Here is a 20,994-nt window from a genome sequence, read left to right as displayed (position 1 = left end):
ATGCCTCCCTGACTGTGCAGTTTTCGCTCAAGTGCAGAAAACCTGTTTTGCAAACCGGGCCGGTAATTTCATTAGACTTGTGAAACTCGCGTTCTTCATCAGAAATGTTTCATAATTAAAACATTAACTCTGTTTCTCTTTCCAGATACACTGCTCGACACATCGGGTTTCTGCAGTTGTTATGGAACGTCCTGAGCAGAAGTGCTGCTTTTCACTTGATTCCTTTCATCCCTGTCCTCTGTTCAATGACTCTGGTCAGTGGCAACACTTTCTCCTCCTCGTCAAAGTTCTCATTCCCCACTGCTCCCTCTCCCATCATTACAAACAGCCGCAGTAAATTGCCACTTAACCATCTTTTTTCCAAAGTGAAACTCACCAGCCTCGGGAATCTCTCCACCAAACGGGACTTCTCATCCCTGGACATGGTGCAAGCCAGAGGATTGTGAAGAGATACTGTGAAAATATTTTCAATTGGCAGGTGAAAAAAATGTTTAAGAAGCAAACCATATAATCTAGGTTCCAGCTGTGGAAATCTTGAGAAACTCTTTGGGAAATGGAATCAGAGGAGAATGAAGAATTGTGAACTCTCGGACGGAGAAGAGGACGGGACATTGACTCTGATGTTCTCGGGACAGGAACTCATCTGAGACATTGAAAGAATTCTTGCTCCCGTACGTGAGGAATACAATCTTCATCCGGACTCTTGGACAATGAAATACTCTGGAACACTCAAGACAATATCCAAATGTTGACTGGGATCACTACATTACGACTACTATAGATGGGTCAGTTTTTGTACAGTGTGTGCAGGAGTGCTTCATGACACAGTATGTAGACAGGCATTCAAGGGACGAAGCCACTTTAGATTTAGATCTGGGAAACGAGCAATGCCAGATTTTAGATTTGGATGTAGGTGAGCACTTTGGAGACAGCGATCACAATTCTGTCAGGTTAACATTCGTGATGGAAAGGGATAGGTGTACTCCGCGGAGCAAGAGTTTCAGCTGGGGTAAGGGAAATTACGATGCACTGAGGTAGGTTTTTGGCAGCATTGAATGTGGTAAGAAACTGCAGGGGGTGAGCACATTCAAAATGTGGAGTTTATTCAAGTAAAAGCTCTTGTGTGTCCTAGATAAGTATAGATCATGTCAGGCAGGGAGGAAGATGTAGAACACGCGAGCCTTGGTTTACTAAGGAAGTGGAATCCCTGGTCAAGAAGAACAAGAAGTCTTATGTGAGTACAATATGCGAAAACTCAGTTAGGGCGCTCGAGAGTTACAACAATGTCAGGAAAAAAACTAAAAAGAGAGCTGGGACGAGCCAGGAGCAGACATGAGAAGTTGTTGGTGGATAGGATCAGGGTGAACCCACATGCTTTCCATGGCTATGTCAGGAATAAAAGAATGACGTGAGTTAATTTTGGGACAATCAAGGATAATAGTGGGAATTTGTGTGTGGAGTCAGAGGAGATTGGGGGGAAGCAGAAAGTAAATATTTTTGGACAGTGTTTGCTTCAGAAAATGAAAATGTTGGCGAGGGTGATACAGAGATACTGGCGTCCAGACTAGAAGACATAGAGGTTCACAAGGAAGAGTTATTAGAAATACTGCAGAGTGTGAAAAAATCCCTGGGCCGGATGGGTTCTATCTGATTTTTTTTAGCAAATGCACTGCAGGAAGGTACAAATCAAGCTGATGCTAACAACGGCTCGTTTCGAGCCGCTAATTTGCAGTGAAGTGGCGCCGCCAATAAAAGGTGTCACGCATCTCGTCTATGTCCACATCCTGAGCTCGAAATGACCCGAAGTCTCTCCCTGCGTTTCTGCAGGGTCTTGCTTGGACGACACCATGACACTTTTTCACTGGAGTGGATCATGAAATCGCGACATGACTGTGAAAAAAGCGATGAAAACTTCCAGCAGAGAAGGAGGCGACCCTGAAGCAGGCAGGTAAGGACAAATGTTTCTCCTTTGCCAATGAAAGGCACTGCTTCACAATTTGGAAGCTTTGAAATGAAGCAGTGTTGGTGATTATCTTCGCTGCTTGTTCACCTTCTTAATTCTGATTCGGTGAAAGTCCATGACATTACATATCGACATGCTGCCGCAACGTTATGCCTTTCTTGGGTCAGTGCCGTAACAGATAACGCATCTGACCTCGGACCAGAAGATTGTACGTTCGATTCCACCTGGCTTGTGGTAAATCCCTCGCTTTCTCCGTGGTCCGGGTTGTCGCTCCGCTGGGACGACGCCTCTCTGTTTTTGCATTTATTCTATTGTCCATTTCAAATTCCAGCTCACCACAACGGACCCTTCTGTCAGTCTCGGGGTAATCTCCTGTGTGTCTCCCTCTGTGGGTGATAATGAGCATAAGTTCCTCAAAAGAGTTACAATTTGTTTTGAAAATGCCCCATTATTGTGCCATTTAAGAACACAGGATAACCTCATTGACATTTGCACTGGAAACATTAGTACACACAAGACTTTGGGCCAAAGTTAGAAACTGTTACGAGAATAGATGGCTCTCTGATTAGCCGCAATGCACAGTGGGCAGAATGGCCAGAAAGGGTGTTTTATTTCGACCAAATACGATAGCATCTATCGCCTTGTCTTGTTATTTATTTGTAAGGATTCGTTACTCTCAGCACCGCGGCCCGGATCCTATTACCGCTCATGGAATGTTTGGATTGTTCAGCAAACATATCGGTATACCAGTACATCTACGGATTTTCCGATGCTGGCAGGTCATTGGTTTTATCCAAAACGTTATGAACGTTAACATAAAACAAACAGCTGCAGTTGCTGGAAATCTGAGCCAAAAACGGGAAGAGCAGACTGTCACCACTCTGTGAAAGAAATTCTCTCAGGGAAGGGCAGACTGACCCTACTATATCAACGTAACTGACACAGGTAAGAGCAACTAACCCAACTAACACAACTCTGTCAATGTATCTCCCTCAGGGAAGAATACCCTGACTCCTCTCTGTCCATATAGCTCACCCAGGAAACCGCAGATTTACCCCACTCTGTCGATTTAGGTTCACAAAGATCCTCTGAATTTCGTCTTATCCAGACACTCTCCACATCCCTGTCTCTGTAACTGTGTGCGTTCAATGGAGATTCCAAATATCCTGCAAATGTTTACAATGTGGTTTCAAACCAGAGCAACAACACAGAAATTGGGCGAATGTGCAAACTTCCATCAGGCAGTCACTTAAGCCTGGAATGGAAATCAAACCCGACAGCAGTCGTGATTATGAAATGGCTGAACTGAAACCTCACAAATGGAATAACGTCCCTGTGTGCTGCAACGATTCTGAGTATTAATTATGTCCCCTTTACTGTTGTTAATTTCCATTTTCATCACTGCCAACCTTCTTCAAAGCAAAGCAAGCACTTGCTTTTTTCAGACTTCCTACATCCCGCTGTCATCCCGCTTTTTGTAACCTAATCATACTTCGGACTTTGCAAACTACGTCATAACAGGTTGAAAACTGAAGAATAAGCTTTGTTCCGTTCTCCACTGATGTTGATAGCTCTATTACAGCATTTTCGAGTAGGACTTGCTGCGCTTGTGGGTGGTGTATTCGCGGCAGTTTGGCTTCTTTTTTCATTTTCCGTCTACTGTTTCCTGTTCATTGTGAAGACTTCCGAAGAAGACTTCTTGGAGTCGAAATGGTAACTGTGTTTTCTCTCTAAAGACGGTCGTACCTTTATTTCTGTTCTCATAAAAAATGATCTTCTTCTGATCTTTGCAGTGAAATAGGGTGCATTAGTATTGGATAGTTTTAGTTTCAAAATCTAGAGAAACTGATTTTGAAGGAGATAATATCAAAGAAAACAAAGTAATGACTTGTTCAGATAATTATTACAGCACTGGTGGACATGAAGGTCGAATTAAGATAACTGTTCAAGAACATTTTGTCTGTGGAAGTGGTATAGGACCTGAGTTCCAAATATATAGAACATAGAACATAGAAGGATACAGCGCAGTACAGGCCCTTCGGCCCTCGATGTTGCGCCGACCGAATCCTACCTAGCCTATACTAGCCCAATAACTTCCAAATGCCTATCCAATGCCCGCTTAAATGACCATAAAGAAGGAGAGTTCACCACTGATACGGGCAGGGCATTCCATGAACTCACAACCCGCTGTGTGAAGAATCTACCCCTAACATCTGTCCTATACCTACCACCCCTTAATTTAAAGCTATGTCCCCTAGTAACACCTGACTCCATTAGCGGAAAAAGGTTCTTAGTATCTACCCTATCTAAACCCCTAATCATCTTATACACTTCTATCAGATCTCCCCTAAACCTTCTCTTCTCCAATGAGAACAGCCCCAAGTGCCTCAGCCTTTCCTCATAAGATTTTCCTACCATTCCAGGCAACATCCTGGTAAACCTCCTCTGCACTCGTTCTAAAGCTTCCACATCCTTCCTATAGTATGGTGACCAAAACTGCACACAATACTCCAGATGAGGCCGCACCAGAGTCTTATACAACTGCAACATGACCTCAGGACTCCGGAACTCAATTCCTCTGCCAATAAAGCCCAGTACACCATATGCCTTCCTCACAGCACTATTTACCTGGGTGGCAACTTTCAGAGATCTGTGTACATGGACACCAAGATCCCTCTGCTCATCCACACTACCAAGTAGCCTACCATTAGCCCAGTAATCCATCATCTTGTTATTCCTACCAAAGTGAACGACTTCGCACTTAGCTACATTGAATTCCATTTGCCACATTTCCGCCCAGCTCTGCAACTTATCTATATCCCGCTGTAACTTACCACTTCCTTCCTCACTATCCACAACTCCACCGACTTTTGTGTCATCCGCAAACTTGCTTACCCAGCTTTCAAGTCCTTCCTCTAGATCATTTATAAAGATAACAAAAAGCAATGGTCCAAAAACAGATCCTTGTGGTACACCGCTAGTAACTGCGCTCCAAGATGAACATAATCCATCAACTACTACCCTCTGTCTCCTATGTTTCCGTTCTTCCAGTACTTCTTTTTGACTCCCAGAAAACATTGATTGTTTTCTGTATTCAATTTGATCGCGATATCTGTCTTCTGATCGAGCAGGGACAACTTGAATTTGCGTCTGCATTAAATCAGATTTCGCTCATTCTTTCGAGAAGCAAACCTGTGCATTATATAACACTTATCATGCTGATGGCTAAGAAGTTCAAAATGAATTTCGGTTGATAGGTCGTAAGCAAGAATGAAGTGGCCCACTGGCGAACAGATGTCACCACGTCCTATTCCTACATCGGGCCCGAAGCGGTCCATTGGCAGAGTCGACAGACAGGAAATGTCTATGTGACTAGTCTTTTGTTCAGTTTGATTTGATAGGAATGGTAGTGCTGTTTTGGTGCAGAAATGTGTCAACATCTCTGACGCTAGAGTCAATATTTAAGTCACATCTACTCCATGGAGTGTCTTCTCATATTTGAACATGCTGACATGAAAACATCTAGCTCTGATAGCAAAGTTGTTTTCATTAAACTGGGAGAATGTTTAACTAAGCAATTCAGACAGCCAAGATGAATAATTGGCATTTGGTACTTCAAGCTGAGCTCTCCACTCCTACTGCTCCAACTAAGTACGTGGATAACCTCGCCATCTATTATTTTGGTCAATTTTAGCCTTAGCAACAACCTATTGTTCTGAACAAAGCTACACCACAATCAGAGGGCTAAGTCTGCTTTTCATCGTAAATTTTCAATTTCAATTCCTAGTGCACAGTTTCTTACGAGTGTGGACAGCAGAAGACCGTAAACATTCCATTTCTCATATTTCCAGAAATTCAACTCCGCTGAGCCATTCTACTTCCAAGCATCTCGCATTGACAGGAGAAAACAACTGTTTTCATTGTACTCGCTAAACATTCTCCGATTTAAAACTTACATTCGCTCTACTGTCGAACTCTTTTCTCGACCGGCTTCTGAATGAAACAATGCTTCAAATCTTCTTGGTTTCGAACTCGCCAACAGGTTCTATCCTGTTTATCCCTTCTTGCGTGTTGTCAGACCTGTCGAATAAATTATTGTCTTTTGGTTTTGTCGTGGCCATCTGACAGTTTATCTAATCGGCTTTGAATGACATTTTCGCTGAACAATGTATGAACTACCGTTCAAGTGGTCCCAGTAGATGTTGAATTTCTGGACGCAAGCAACCACCATTCCACGAATTATGTTACATCTAATCCTCTCGGAAGGCCGTCACCAATTTATTGTTATTACTAAATGAATACTTTTGACCACCTTGCTTCGTGACTTCTTGCGGTGTATTATTTATATATTTTGAAAGCAACAAGGAAACATGTTTGTAGATTCTGGGGAAGTGGGGCTACAACTCCTGAAAAGGATGAGGAAAATCACAAATTGAAGATAATGAGGACAGAAGATGCTGGAAAGTCATAATCGACAAAAAAAAAACTGGCTATGGCAAGAAAAATCACAGCAGTTCATGCAGCATCTGAACAGCAGTCGAGTCGACGTTTCGAAAAGGACACATCGTCAGCACTGGAAAGGGGGAAGGGAGATGAGAAATAATTCCAGAAAAGGGTGCGGCTTCGGGGACAGGGAGGTAGGATGGTTTGAAGTGGGTGCATGTAGGAGCAGCATGAGATTGGACAGTTGGGGCTGTGGAACGTGTCAGTTAGAAAGACGATTGACACATTAGATCAGTTCCAGGAGATAGGCCGGAAGGGGGAGAATTGGACCTGCGATGAGGTGGAGGGTGTGGAGATTTGCAACCTAGTGATTTCTATGTTGAAACCTTAAGTTTGTAATTTTCTGGCTGAAAATGAGGTGTTTTACCTCCAGTTGACGTGTGGCCTTATTTTGACAGAGGAGGAGTTCCAGGTTAGATCCGCCGTTGGGGGTGCGTGAAAGGAATTTGTAATGACTGGCAACCGGGTGTTTGAGTTGGTATGGGCGCACATACCATGGATATTTCTGAATCAGTCACAAGTTGTGCTCTGTCTTTCAGGGTGCAAAACCTGCTGCCACACCTCACCTCGCAGTGGCCTCTCCTGACCGAGGGCGACTTAATTTCTGTTTTGTTAGGCATGGGGGAAACAGGAAACCCAGTATTTACAAGTATTGTTACATTATGCAAACACTGCTCAAGTCCAGGAACTGACCGAAAACGAACCTGACCAGGAGTTTGTGCTGGGTTAAAAACAAACCCAAGCTCGACAGCTCTCTCGACCATCGGACTCTGCAATGTCTCCTTCCTGGACAAAATGTTGGACTTCATCCTACTGTGGCAGAGACTGCTGCGTCTTTGTTTTCATGGAAACATAGCTTAGCGACAAGTTCCGGACATTTCCCTACAGCTGGATGTTCTTGCCTTGTTTCTTGTCGTCCATAATGCATCGTTGTGTAGGGAGGCTCGAGGTGAGAGTCTGCGTGTCTACATCAACACGAAATGGTGCAAAGACTCTGTGCAAGTCTACAGTTACTGCTCATCACTGGTGCAGTTTTTGATTATTGGATGTAGGCCATTTTATTTGCCATGGAAATTCACTGCTGTCCTGATAGTTGGGGAGTACCTCGATATTACGTGCAGTGTTAATGCTCAGGAGGAATTCTGTGAACTGCATGAGGGTATTAGCAGACTGAATAGTGCACACCCTGATGTGACTCTTCATTGTTGCTGAAGATTTTAACCATACAAATCTCAAATCCGTGCTGCCTGGGTGTCACGGTGGCACAGTGGTCAGTACTTCTGCCTCACAGCACCAGAGACCCGCATTCAATTCCCGGCTCGGGCGACTATCCGAGTGGTATTTGCACATTCTCTGATTCTGCGTGGGTTTCCTCTGGCTGCTCCGGTTTCCTCCCACAGTCCAAAGATGTGCAGGTTAGGTAAATTGCCCATGCTAAATTACCTGTAGTGTTAGGTGCATTTGTCAGGGATGCATGTGATGGTGTGCATTGCTCTTTGGAGGATTGGTGTGGCCGAAGGGCTTGTTTACACACCATAGGGAATCTAATTTAATCTAAATTCTATCAGGAAATTTACATTGTATTGAGAGCGGGGAGCATGCCGTGTATTGTTTGTGCAAAATTCCTCAATACAAACATGGCAGAGCCTGCCTGCACTTTGCCTCCTCAGAGACATCACCGTTATGCTAATTCTATCATATAACCGCTGCTCAGATTTGTCAAACCTATTCTGAAGCAGATGAAAACCTGGTCAGCACGAGCAATTTCTGTGTTGAAGATTGCTTTGAGCACACTCACTGATATCTGTTTGATGAGGCAGCAGCCAATTGTGACTCCATCAACTTCGAGGAGTACCCAATGTAATTGATTTGCTTCATAAACAATTACACTGAAGACGTCCCTGTGTCTAAGCTCTCTACAACCAGAAGCCACGATGACCACAAAGGTGCGTGCATCGCTGCGGACCCGTGATTGCTACTTCAGAGCACGTGACAAGGTGGCATTTACAACAGCGAGGACCAATCAGTTCCAGGTCAATGAAGAGGCAAATAACGCACACGCGCAGAGAATATGCAGCCTTTTTTCAGGCTAGTCAGATGCGGAGCATATGCAAGAGAATGAAAACCATCACCAAACACAGCACAGCATCACCTGCTGGTGCTGGTGCTGGTGATGCCTCCATCCCGGAAGAGTTTAACAAATCTATGCATATCTGTGCCATGAACAGATGTTGCATTAACCATACCATTCCAAGGACCTGGTGTTTTTTCTTACCACGACGGACATGGGGGAAACTTAATGCAAAGTTAATCAATGGCAGGCTGCTGGACCACACACATCCGTGGCAGACTGCTCAGAGGATCCTCCAAGGTGCAGACAGATGTTCTCACGGATATCTTTAACATATCCCTTAGTTGCTCCATCGTTCCAACGTGCACCAAGTCACTGTGATTATCCCTGTGCCCGAGACGTCCTCAGTGCCCTGTCTCAATGAATGCGGCCCCGTTGTGTTACTACTCACCATCATGAATTGTTCCGAGAGGCTCGTTATGTGACATATTATCAGCTTGTTGCACTCCCCTCCCCCCTTAAAGAAGCTCTGCAGTTTTTCTGTCACCTCGATCGTTGAACATATGATGCCATCTCTACAACACTCCATCTGGCCTCATCCACCTGAACAAGAAGGACACCTTCGTCAGATTACTGTTCATTGAATTCATTTCTTCATGTAATATTGTCATTGCTCATCATCTGACTGCAAAGCCGGGTCTGCTGGGCTTGAATGCCTCCCTTTTTAACTGGATACTGAACTTACGGACTTCGATTACACAATCAGTCCACATTGGAAATAGCATCTCCAACAGCATCGCACTCTGCACGGCGCTCTCCAGGGATGTGTGCTTGGTCCACTATTGTTCCCCCTGCTTTCACGCGGCTCTGCAACGATATCCAGTTGATATTATGTAACTAAGTTCGCTGTTAACATGACGGTAGTGGATCTCATTAGCAAGACTGATGAGTCAGCATACAGAGAGGACATGCAACAGCTAAAGGACTGCTGCTGAGCCAACATCCTGCCACTAAACGTGGAAAAAACGAAAGAGTTTTCGTTAACTTAAAAAAGTCAGAGAACCATCATGCTTTGCTGGACATTGATGGCTTCCCAATGCAGATTGTGAAGAGCCACAGATTTCTTTGCGTGCATCTGGTGGGTAGTCTCACTTTGTCTGACAACGCCAGCTACATAGTCAAGAGAGCACAGCAGTGACTCTATTTTCTGAGTAGGTTGAGGGAAGCCTCTCGCACACATGCTGTCCTCAATACATTCTAGAGAGGGTTCATTGAGAATATCCTGAGCAGCTGCATCATTGCATGGTTTAGGAATTGCAGCAGTTCGGATCGTAAGAACCTGCAAGAAATCGTGAAAATATCTAAGATGATCATCGGGGTCTTTTTACCTCCATCAAATAAATTTATAACCCAAACTGCATCCCCAAGGTAACAGCATTTTGCTTCAACTTCTTGGCACTCTTGCCATCTGGCAGAAAATGCAAGAAACTTTAGTCTCCCACAGCCAGTCTATACAATTGTTTCTTCCCACAAGCCTTCTAGCGTCTCTACATTCGCTTCCATTTGCAATTTATGGACAACTTTTTAAATGGCTGCAAAAGACAATGTTTTATTAATGATCATTCATTGTTGAGTTGTACTTTGTCCACCATTGTGTGTATTATCTTCTCTTGTCAGGAATTACTGCGCAACCTTACAGATTTTGCACTTTCTTTACATTTTATGCTGCCTTGTGTATGACTGTACTGTCACGTATTCTGTGCGTTCATATAGCACCTTGGTCCTGGAGCAAAGCTCTTTTGTTTTATTATTGTACCAGTTGTATCTTGTAGAAATGACAAATAAAGCTACTATGCGCTCTCTGTACTCAACTCTACTCTCTCTTGTCACCGTGCAAGGTCTCAAGGAATTCTAACAATGCACGAAAGATTTACCTGGATTTCCTCGAACCTGACTTACTGCATCCGTTGATTGTCGTGTGGCCTCCTCTGCATTAGAGAGACAAAGCGCAAAATCGCTGACCATTTCAGGGAAGATCTATGTTCTCCTCTGCTTTTCACAGTCGACCATTCATGGCACAGTTCAGGGAAGTGTTGCTGAACAAAGAGACCTTGGAGTGCAGGTTCATAATTCCTTGAAAGTAGAGCCGCATGAAGATAGTATAGTGAAGAAGCTCCTTGGTATTCTTTCCTTTATTGGTCAAAACATTGAGTGTAGGAGATGGGAGACCATGATGCGATAATACAGGACACTGCGTAGGCTACTTTGGGAATATTGTATGCAATTCTGGTCTCCTTCCTGTCAGAAGAATGTTGTGAAACTTGACCAGGTTCACAAAAGATTGCCAGGGATGTTCCCAGGGTTGGAGGATTTGAGCTATAGGGAGATGCTGAATATGCTGGTATGCATCAAAGGCTCTGGGGTGCCTTTATATACGTTTATGAAATGATGACAGACACGAATAGGATAAATAGAACATGTATTTTCCCTCGGGTAGTGGCGACAAGAAATAGAGGGCATGTGTCTATGGTTAGACTTGAAAGCTCTACAAGGAGCCTAAGGGATAACACTTTCACGCCGAGGGAGGTAATTGCATGCAATGAGCTGCGAGAGGAAGTGATGGAAACTGGAATAATTAAAGCATTTAAGAGCCACCTGGACGTTTCAAAGAATATGGAGGATTCAGTGGGATATCGACTGAGTGCTGGCAAACGGGAATAGAACAGGCTCGGATATCTGGTCTGCATGGCGAATTGGTCCAAGGGGTCTGTTTCCTTTGCTATACGTCTGTATGAATCTGAGACTCTATAATCGAGAATAATCACAAATTGTGTGTCTGAAATATTATCTCAGCTTGACTTTCAACTGGTCCTAAAAAAAAGCATTCATCACCTGCAGGTAAATGTATTGCATTGCTTCTTGTTTTGCTTAATTCCCCTCCGAACATACACATTTCACGATATTTCATTGAATTTGTTGAAACTTATTCATGTTGGAAGTTGGTGGCTCTTTTTGTACCGACGTGTAATTTATTTAATGAGATGACTAGGTCAGGTTTGAAATTACTTCGGATTCTTTCCAGTTGAAAATTTACTTTCTATTGAATGAAAAGCTCAAGCTCCACGAAATCCAGCAAAGGAATAAATGACTTTCGAAGGAAGCTGCGCTGTGATTTGAATCTGCGCAGGAACACACCATTTGATTTCAAATCGAACGCCTTAACCTCTACGCCATCACAGACATTTAGTAGCAGAAGGATTGATTTTCTCATGTCGTATGTTCATGCTGCAAACGTACAATATTCTGGTGTGGTCGCACTTGTCGCTTTTCGTATCATTCAGGTTCATGCTTTATAGGAAGGAGGTGGAAGCATTGGAAAGGCCCTAAGAAGGAATTTCCCTCCTGGTATGGAGGGTAGGTCTGATGATGAAAGGCTGAGGGACTTAAGGGTCTTTTTCAGTGAAGTGAAGAAGGTTGAGAGACATCTTATGAGAGATATGCAAGATGATCCGAGGATTGATATGTTAGACAGTAAGTGAAAATGTCCTCGGATGGAGATAGCTTGGAGGAGGACTCATAGCTTTAAATTGAAGAGTGATAAGAGACCACACCTGCGCGCAACACTACGCAATGTTCGAAATGAGGTCTCACTATGACCTGTCAGTTGCAAAAAGACATCTTTACATCTATCATATTTGGTCTCAATAAAACAGCTTTTGCCTTTCAGTTTCTGATCATTTTCGTTGCAGATTATTTTCTACTTGTCTTCGAAGTTTGAAAGAGTGGGATATGGGTCTTCTGCCCATTTTGCATTGCAGTTTATCAGAGGGCTACCTATTGTCTGCCCAGCTTCCAGCTTTGCCCCAAAGTCCTGTGTGCTTTGATGTTTCCAGGACAAATGTCAATGAGGTTGTCCTGTGATCTTCAATGACATAATAATGGGTCTGACGTTTGATAGTGTCACAATGTATTGTGACCCCCTGAGGAACGCATTCTCATTTACCCGCAAACAGGGAGACACACAGGTAGATACTATGAGAGTGACAGAGGTCTCGCGACTTTACTAGCTCCATGGCTGCAGGAACGCTCTCCGCCTCCATTCATAATTTCTTCAGACATTAGGCAGCTTTTGGTGAAGCACATGCCAATTCGACAGCCATGAGAGCCGTTGTGGCGAGATTGAATTTAAAATGAACAACAGAACCAAATGCGAGTTTCAATTTCAGAAGCAGAAGCGAGTCATCCCTGCAATACCATATGGAAGAGCGTCACCATGGACCACGTGTAAAGAAGCAATTGTACTCGAAGTGGGAAGGACTCGAGCATACATTCTTCACATCCGAAGTTGGGCGCGTTGCCAATTATGCCACAGACCCAAAGCACATGTGCCATGCTGACAGCTTGTCGATGTATGATACAATGAAACTTCACAGAATCAGAATTAACAAGGTGAAAAAGCAGCCAAGATAATCACCGTCAATACATCACTTCGAGGATTCAAATTCGTGAAGTAGTGCCTTTCACTTGCTAAAGAAACACATTTGTCCTCAGGTGCCTGCTTCAGGTTCCCCTCCTTCTCTGCTGTGAGTTTTCATCATTTGATTTACAGTCACGATGTGATTCCATGATTCACTCTCATGTAAAGAGTCATAGTCTTTTCTGGTCAAGATCGAGGACAAACTGATAGAGAGACCACTGGTCATTTCTAGCCCGGCATGTGGAATTAGGCGAGGTGAGCGACTACTTTTATTAGCGCTGCCCATTCATTACGAACTAGCGCCTCACAACGAGCCGTTGTTTGCGTCATTCTGTTTTGTATCTTCTTGCAGTGCAGTTGCTGAACAATATCAGGTTATCACAGCTTGCTTTTCTTCGATTTGAAACCCAAGGCGATACTATGAACTGTTTGGAAATTTGAGAGAGAAAGATTGCTGTCAAAGTAGGTTATGATCTGAAGAACAGGAACGAGAGTGTGTACAAGTCAGATCGACAGGATTTGTCAGCATCATTGGGGGGTGTCTGGGAAAAGAGTCGGAGGTTGTATCGACCAGACCTGAATGCAATCCCAATCAGGAAAAGAAGATTAGGTGAAAAAAATGCATTCCTCCGAATAAAAATACATTCCTCATCAGACACAGAACATACACCCAGATCCAGCCACAGTCAGTCCAGTGATTATTGTATTTTATTAAGAAGGACAATGGCAGGACATACACGGGAAACTATCACGGCAAATGCCCCACCAATCAACTCACCTTTCCAAGTTGCAAATATCTCGGTGTTCCTTCAGTGTTGCTTGTTCTCAATCCAGGAACTCTATCTCTTGTGGTTTCATGTCTGTACCTCCATGCTAGGCAGTTGAAGAGTGAACAAAAGTAACTCATCCCCTCCATCGCAGAGTTAATTAGGGATAGGCTCAGTGTCAGTGCTATTCGGTCCACATTTACTGCCCACTATTTGCATGACTCACACACGACTGCTGGTTAAATCATCACAATGAGCCTGTTCCTCTTGGTTTGAAAATCTCTGCGTGTTTATTAATAACACGATTAATGGGCCCCGAGAGGATGAATGCATCCTCTTTATTCTGTCAGTTTAAACGGCTGGAAATGGTAGGTGGCATCCAATGCAATAGGAGATTGTCTTTTTCTGTGCGTTTTCAAGGAGAATGTTCAGTCATCAAATGTCTTTCTTTGCAAAAGTGGAATTTGATTGCAACTCATATGAAACAATGTTGATACAAAACACATTTCGAATTCCTGTGATTAAATCGTTAAGGAATTCCACATATGGAAGAGAAAACTCGCTTTTTGCGTGGCGCCGTGGCTTAGCTGGTTCAACCACCTCCCATCACAGTGGTGCCTGCTGATTGTATTGAAAGCTCCTTCTTTCTCGGAAGTGTTGTATTGCTGATCGAGCAACTCAGCGTTCTTTTCGAATTCCAGTCTATTCTGATTTGTCATTCCTGCTTCTTTTTCCTGGTTTATTTCCAACAATAGTGTATATTGTTCTTTCTAACTACTATTTTAACCTGGAGATTCTTCCCCTGTTCCATAAGCACGGCTGCTTCTCCTCCTCTAATTCCACTTTCTTCATTCTCAGTTTGGCAGAAATTAAGAGGTGAGGCAGGAGATACTGCAGAATTAACGGGGAATGTTGTGGTAATAGCAAAGACACGACGAGCTGATCATTCTCATTCTCTGTTGTCACCATTCATTCGTTATATACCAACAGTAAATACATCCTTGTTCTCCTGTGGCTATAATGCAATCAGTTTAACTTCGAAAGAGTCATACAAACGGATTATTCGCAGAATGTGAACCTACTTCGACCGAATCCAGCCAGGTGCCAGAAAGCCTCTCAGCAGCTCTACTTTCAAGCTGTCTCTGAATGCCAGCCTTTTCAAAGAGCAGGAACAGGAAATGAGGGATATGGACAGACACGAGACCGACAGAGTCAGAGAATGTTAATGAGGTTCAGCAGGAGACACAGCGACAAATAGAGAAAAACAGAGACACAAATTGAGGTAAACACGTAAAGAAACAATTCTCCATTCGACGTGACTGCTAACTGACAGAAAGGAAAACGAAAATGTCACCTTTTAAGCGCAGCCTTTCACCAGTTCAGGTAAATGGAAGCAGCATGGCAGCCGATTAAGTCCTTTTAGGTTTTTTTAATTTCGATGGCTGTGAGCTCAAGATGGATTTTGATACGTATCCTGCTTTGACAGTTAAAACTGATCATTTTCCCAAAAGTATAATACAGAAATATATATCTAACCAGATTCTGTCCATCTGAAAACAAAAGATATGCTTCTCTCCACTGATGGTACCAGGCGAACCGCATTTCTCTATGAATTCTCGTTTTTAGGTCAGATTTCCAAAGCCTGCATCTTTTTGATTTCTGTTCACCTGAATAACGTTTGCACAAAACCAATCACCTGCCAGGTCAGAGATACTGGTCGCACGGTACATTTGCATAATGAAACATCCATTCCCTGACCGAGAATAGAACGCATGCCGCAGCGGTGATAGCTGCAAATCCTAACTACTAGATTACAAGGGTCGAAGAGAGAGGCTCATATAATTATTCTCAATGAAACTGCTTTTGCCTTTTCATTTCTTTCAGTTTCGCTGCAGATTGGTTTCTGCTAGTCTTCAAGTTTTGCAAAATGTAAAAGCCCATTAGGCCCATGCCGCAGGGCGCTACAACGATATTGTACCGGGATTTGTCCCGGGATTTAAGGTTCAACCTGAATATTTTCATATTTTTACCCACATATCTATGTCGCCGAAGTGATTTCCAGTATTTCTGGCAGACAGTGAATCAGTCGATAAATTACTTCAGTAAACCCAATCATTGCTGTTTACAGTGTTGTGAATTTCCCATCTGTTGACGAAACAGTCGTCACAATCAACACTTTCTTCGTTCTTCCTGCCTAAAAGATTTACCACTTCTTATTGTCTTGACAGGAATTTTGTTTATAACACGTTTCAAGAACAGGAACAACCTTCCAATGTCCTGAAGCCGTTTCCAATTTACAATGTAAGTTTTGAACCTTTCACACAGGAAGAGCGGTTACTGAGGAAGGAGTTTCCATTAGGTATGTCCCAGGGCTGGGCAGAAAGCCGCTAAATCAAGTTGCAGTGGCCACTTCCTGTTGACATCGGGGGCTTGGAGAATGTGGTGTCGCATTCTGCTGCATGTAAATGTCTTGCTCCCTGTGGACTCGGGGTGAATCATGGTTACAGTGTCGGCACATGGTTGGTGTCGAAGCTTGAGCCGAAATATTTGTGGCTCTGTGCCCTGGGTGGGCTCGAGCCAACAATCTTTCAGCGAAATGCGCTGACCATTTGAGACACAATAAATGGCACCAAAACTGGCCATGCAGACATCCAAAAGTAACGTAAGTGAAGGGATATGAGGAGACTTCGTACAGCAGGGACACGTGTCGTAAATTTTTGAAAAATCCCTATTGCGTGGAAGTAGGCCGTTCGGTCTATCAAGTCCACACCAAAGCATTGAAGATTATTCCAATAAAAAACACTTACTAATCGATCCCCTTATGGTTTCTCATAGCTAAATAACCTTAACTCCACATACCTGGACACGTTGGTATTTTTCCATTTGCCAATCCACCGAAACAATGCAGCTTTCATACTGTGGGAGGAAAACTCACATGGGAGGAATGCAAGCACCATACAGTCAGCATCCACAGGCTGGAATGGAACTGGGTCCCTGGCACTGTGTGGCAGAAGTGCAAAGCATGCTTATTCTTCCGTCAGCTCACTGCGTTCAAGATAAATGACATTTAAACAACTCAAGCAAAGCTTTGAAGCATATATTGCCCCTTGAAGTACGTTTTTCCTTGAAAATGAACCACATTCCAAAGTACATACATTGCAAAAGAACCACTTGAACTTTAAGATTTCTTCACGAACAACAACAAGTTCAGAATTACATGCGGCAAAAGGAATAAATGAGCTTGAACATCGTATTGAAGGGAACGTTCGCGTGGTGGTGTTCCCGTGTACCTGCTGTGGAGGTTGCGGTTTTGGACAAGGATGGAAAAATTCAGAAATCACAACAGGTTATGCATGGACATGTTTATTTGAAATAGCAAGATTTCGGACTATAGGCCCTTCGTCAGGTGAAGTGAGAGGGAATAACACAGAACACAAAATGTATGGGAACAGAGATCAAGGCAGATAGATCAAAAGATCATGCAAATTGTGTGATCAGAGTATCAACGACTTAATCTCTGCAGGTGAACAAGAGTGTCAGACTGTGTGAATAATTTGTCAATAACTGAGTGACAAAAGAATCGATGACCTGTGATTCAATGAAGTGAGGCAGAGAGATAATTACAAAACGTTAAATAAGCTCGTACTGGAGACAAACCAAAGCACTGGAATGACATGGAACACAAACAGAAGCAACTGGAAAGAGGGCTCCACACAAAAAAAAATCAGAGGAAGGGTCACCAGATCCGAAATATTAACACTCATGTTTCTCCACAGATGTCCCCAGACCAGGGAAACACCTGCTACCTTCGCGACGATGCCGCAGTCCCGTTCCCCCACCCCGCCCAGTAACCCTTGCCCTTGCTCCTGTTTTCCAACATTCCCAGTTCTTCTGATTTTCAATAGGCTAGAGTCACATGCCACAAGTTATCAGTAAGCCAATATTGAGCAAAGTGATAAACGTAGAGAGACCAAAACAACTGGTCACGGTGTTGGTGTGAAAACAGAACAATAAGGACGATTTAACAGATACAGAACAGTGTGGTGGGTTACTTGTGGTGTGACATGAACAGAATATCATTGTTGATGCCATCACCATGGCTAAGGCAGTTGGCTATCCAATGCTGTTTGGCGATTTTTCGTTGTTGTGTATCTCGAAAGCCGCATTGCCTGACATTTATTCGAAGATTGAAAACCAAATATTCTTGATTGCTGAACTCTTCCCCGACTGGGTGTGAATAATCCTGTCTGACAATTGTTGTGCCGTTACCATTCATCCAATGGCACACCGTTTGCATGGTCTCACCTATATACCATTACTGGGTGTCTTGTGGTATCTTGTGGTATCATTGCGTGATGCTTATGTGACAAACAACATTGTCTGAGTCACATCAGTACCTGGCGTGTACGTGGTGCGTGGTTAACAACGGGTGATGGTCGTGTCCATGTCTTGCAGAAGTTGCAAAGGCATGGTGCTGTGGTGTTGTGGTTAATGCTGTGCGAAGGCTGAGTAGTTTACTGTAAACGGTTGTATGTTATAATTTTCCTGGGTGTTTGAAGATGAGAGGTGAAGTCATGGGGTTGTTCTTAGTGTGATGCTCATCATCATCGGTGACATGTTGAATCCTGTGAAGAAAGTGCTGAACCCCAGGCAAGTACTGACGATGAAAGATATCACATTAGTCGCATCCTCTGTCTGTCTTCTGACGAGTTCACAGCACATTTTCACTGTGGTACTCCGGAACTGGCGAATAAGTTCAACAAGTACCCTATCATCATGAGGATATTCTTCAAAATCATTAGGTGTGTGTCTTATTATTCCTCATCTGAGCGGTTCCTGTGCTGGTGAAGCACTTGTCGTTACGGCATGGCTTCTTTAATATATTTAGTGTGGAAGCTTGAGAAGTGCAGTATCGTGTAGTTATCCTTGGGCTTGCGGTGGAGCGAGATACTGAGGTGTTATTCCTTAATTTTGGTTTGTGGTGGGTTTGGTTGTATCATCTTTATAGGTGGAATGGGCATTCAGTTAAAACCACGAACAGAAATACCAGGAAAGTCTCAGCAGATCCTACAGCGTCTATTCAGAGAGAATCAGTGACAAATATTTCAAAACCTCATCAGAACTCGTTCATCTCTCACAGGCACTGCCAAACTGGTTAGTTTCGACAGCGTTTTCTGTTTTTGCTTCAGATTCCCAGAATCCACAGTTCTTTACATTAACCATTAAAGCAATGTAGAAACATTTTTATCGTTCGTCATACCAAAGGTTTCTGTTTGGAAAACATTTTTCTGACCCCATTAGAGACACGAAACGGTGCAGCACTGAAAACAGATGCATTATGAACATCAATCGCTGTCGCCCTGCGGCTATTGGACCAGCAACATTTCAGTTCACAGTCGAATGAGCTGAAACTTGCAACCTAACACCTTGGACGATCCTCGAAAGCAGTCTGTGATAGACCTCCAACTTCAGGCTGCCATTCCCAGAACGACAACTGTCCTCTATCAGTTGTACTTTTTCGAAATAACGATTGGAAAATTCATAATGGAGACATGGGATCAGTCTGTTCCCATCTACTACAGACACACCCATGTCACTGGGAACCAGCTCTCCTCCAATCGGGAACATCTCCCTTCGAGTGTCAGTGTCTTCTGTGGTATCGAGTATTTTCATTGTCCCAGAGTCCAGATGAGGTTTGTATTCGTCATGTACAGGACCGAGAATTATTTCAATATCTCTGATCAGTTCATGTCCTGAGAACATCAGAGTCAATGTCCCGTCCTCTTAAAGAAGGGGAAGTTGTCTTGACTGATTCCGGTCAGTCCGACAGTTCACCCTTCTTCATTCTCCTCTGATTCCATTTCCCAAAGAGTTTCTGAAGATTCACGAAGCTGAAGACTGGGTGACGTGCTTTACCTACTTAACGTTGTTCCACCTGACAAATGACAACATTTTCCCAAAATATGTTCACAATCGTCTGTCTTTCACCATGTCCAGTGATGAAAAGTTCCGTTTTGTGGAGAGATACCCGATGCAGGTGAGTTTTGCAATGGAGCAAAGATAGTTTATCAGCAATTTCCTGCGGCTATTCATAATGATGGGAGAAGGAATGGTGTGGATTGGCTTTTCGACGAGCAGGAGCCGGGGTGGGAGGGGGGGAGGTGGTACGTAAGTGGTGCCACTGACCAGAGTTAGTGAATGGAGGACTGGGGTAAAAGGAATCTATTCGAAAGCAGCACTTCTGCACAGGACATTCAAGGAATATCGAAGTGTCTCGCAGTATCTGAGAAAGAGAAACTGAGATAATGTTTTAAGTGTGGTACATTTGTGATTAATAACTTGAGTTTGCTCAGACTAATCAACTGTCTGGCCTCGTTTGTTGAGACGGGATTTCTGAAATTTGAGTGAGAATTCGTCCTGAATGACATCAGTGAAAACAGAGCCAGCAGAATTCGAACCTGCGGAGGGAATCCCCAATGGATGTTTAATCCATCACCTGAACCACGCCGCCATGAAAACACGCGCGCAACGTTGTCTTAGTGTGTCATATGTAATGAAAAGTTCCAACCTGAAACACCAAGATTTGTTTTTTTTTTGTACCCCAGTATTCGCTGTCACACTCTCTTGCTTTCGAACTGAAGAAGATGCTGGGGGATCAAATTGAATTTCACACATATCAATGAGAGATAAAGTGGATTGGTATGATCCATTTTCATGCGCAGAGAGCTGAATAAACAGCACTGCATCGAGAAAGGAAAATGGACTTTTATTTGTCCAGCCCTTTCACTGCCAGTAGAATTACGGCCATTGAAGTGCACCTGAAAATATTCACCACTGACAATTCTCTCAGAGGGGAGCAAATCGGTGGGATTCCTAACAACAGAGGGCTGTGAAGGCGAGGTATGTTCATGGCTGAGATAGACTGACATGGAGGATCACGGAGATGAGGCTGAAAAAGGGGTTTGAGATTTAACCAAATCAGCCATGATCTCATTGAACTTTGTCGCAGACTTGTTCGGCTACATTGCTTCCATCTGCACTCATAGCTTTGCCGTCAATTGGAAGATGACGGACACCATTTTAAAAGAAGAAAAGCACAACGTTAGGAAGAGGTGGTTTCAGTCAAACTGAGTCAAAATTATTTATTGAGAGAAAAATCACACTTGGCAGTTTTCCAGATTTCTTTGCTAACATGACTAGCAGAGTTGATCAA

This window comes from Hemiscyllium ocellatum, chromosome 18 (assembly GCF_020745735.1).
Source record: "Hemiscyllium ocellatum isolate sHemOce1 chromosome 18, sHemOce1.pat.X.cur, whole genome shotgun sequence".
In the NCBI taxonomy this organism is placed as follows: domain Eukaryota; kingdom Metazoa; phylum Chordata; class Chondrichthyes; order Orectolobiformes; family Hemiscylliidae; genus Hemiscyllium; species Hemiscyllium ocellatum.
Note: the sequence above shows the minus strand (reverse complement) of the source record.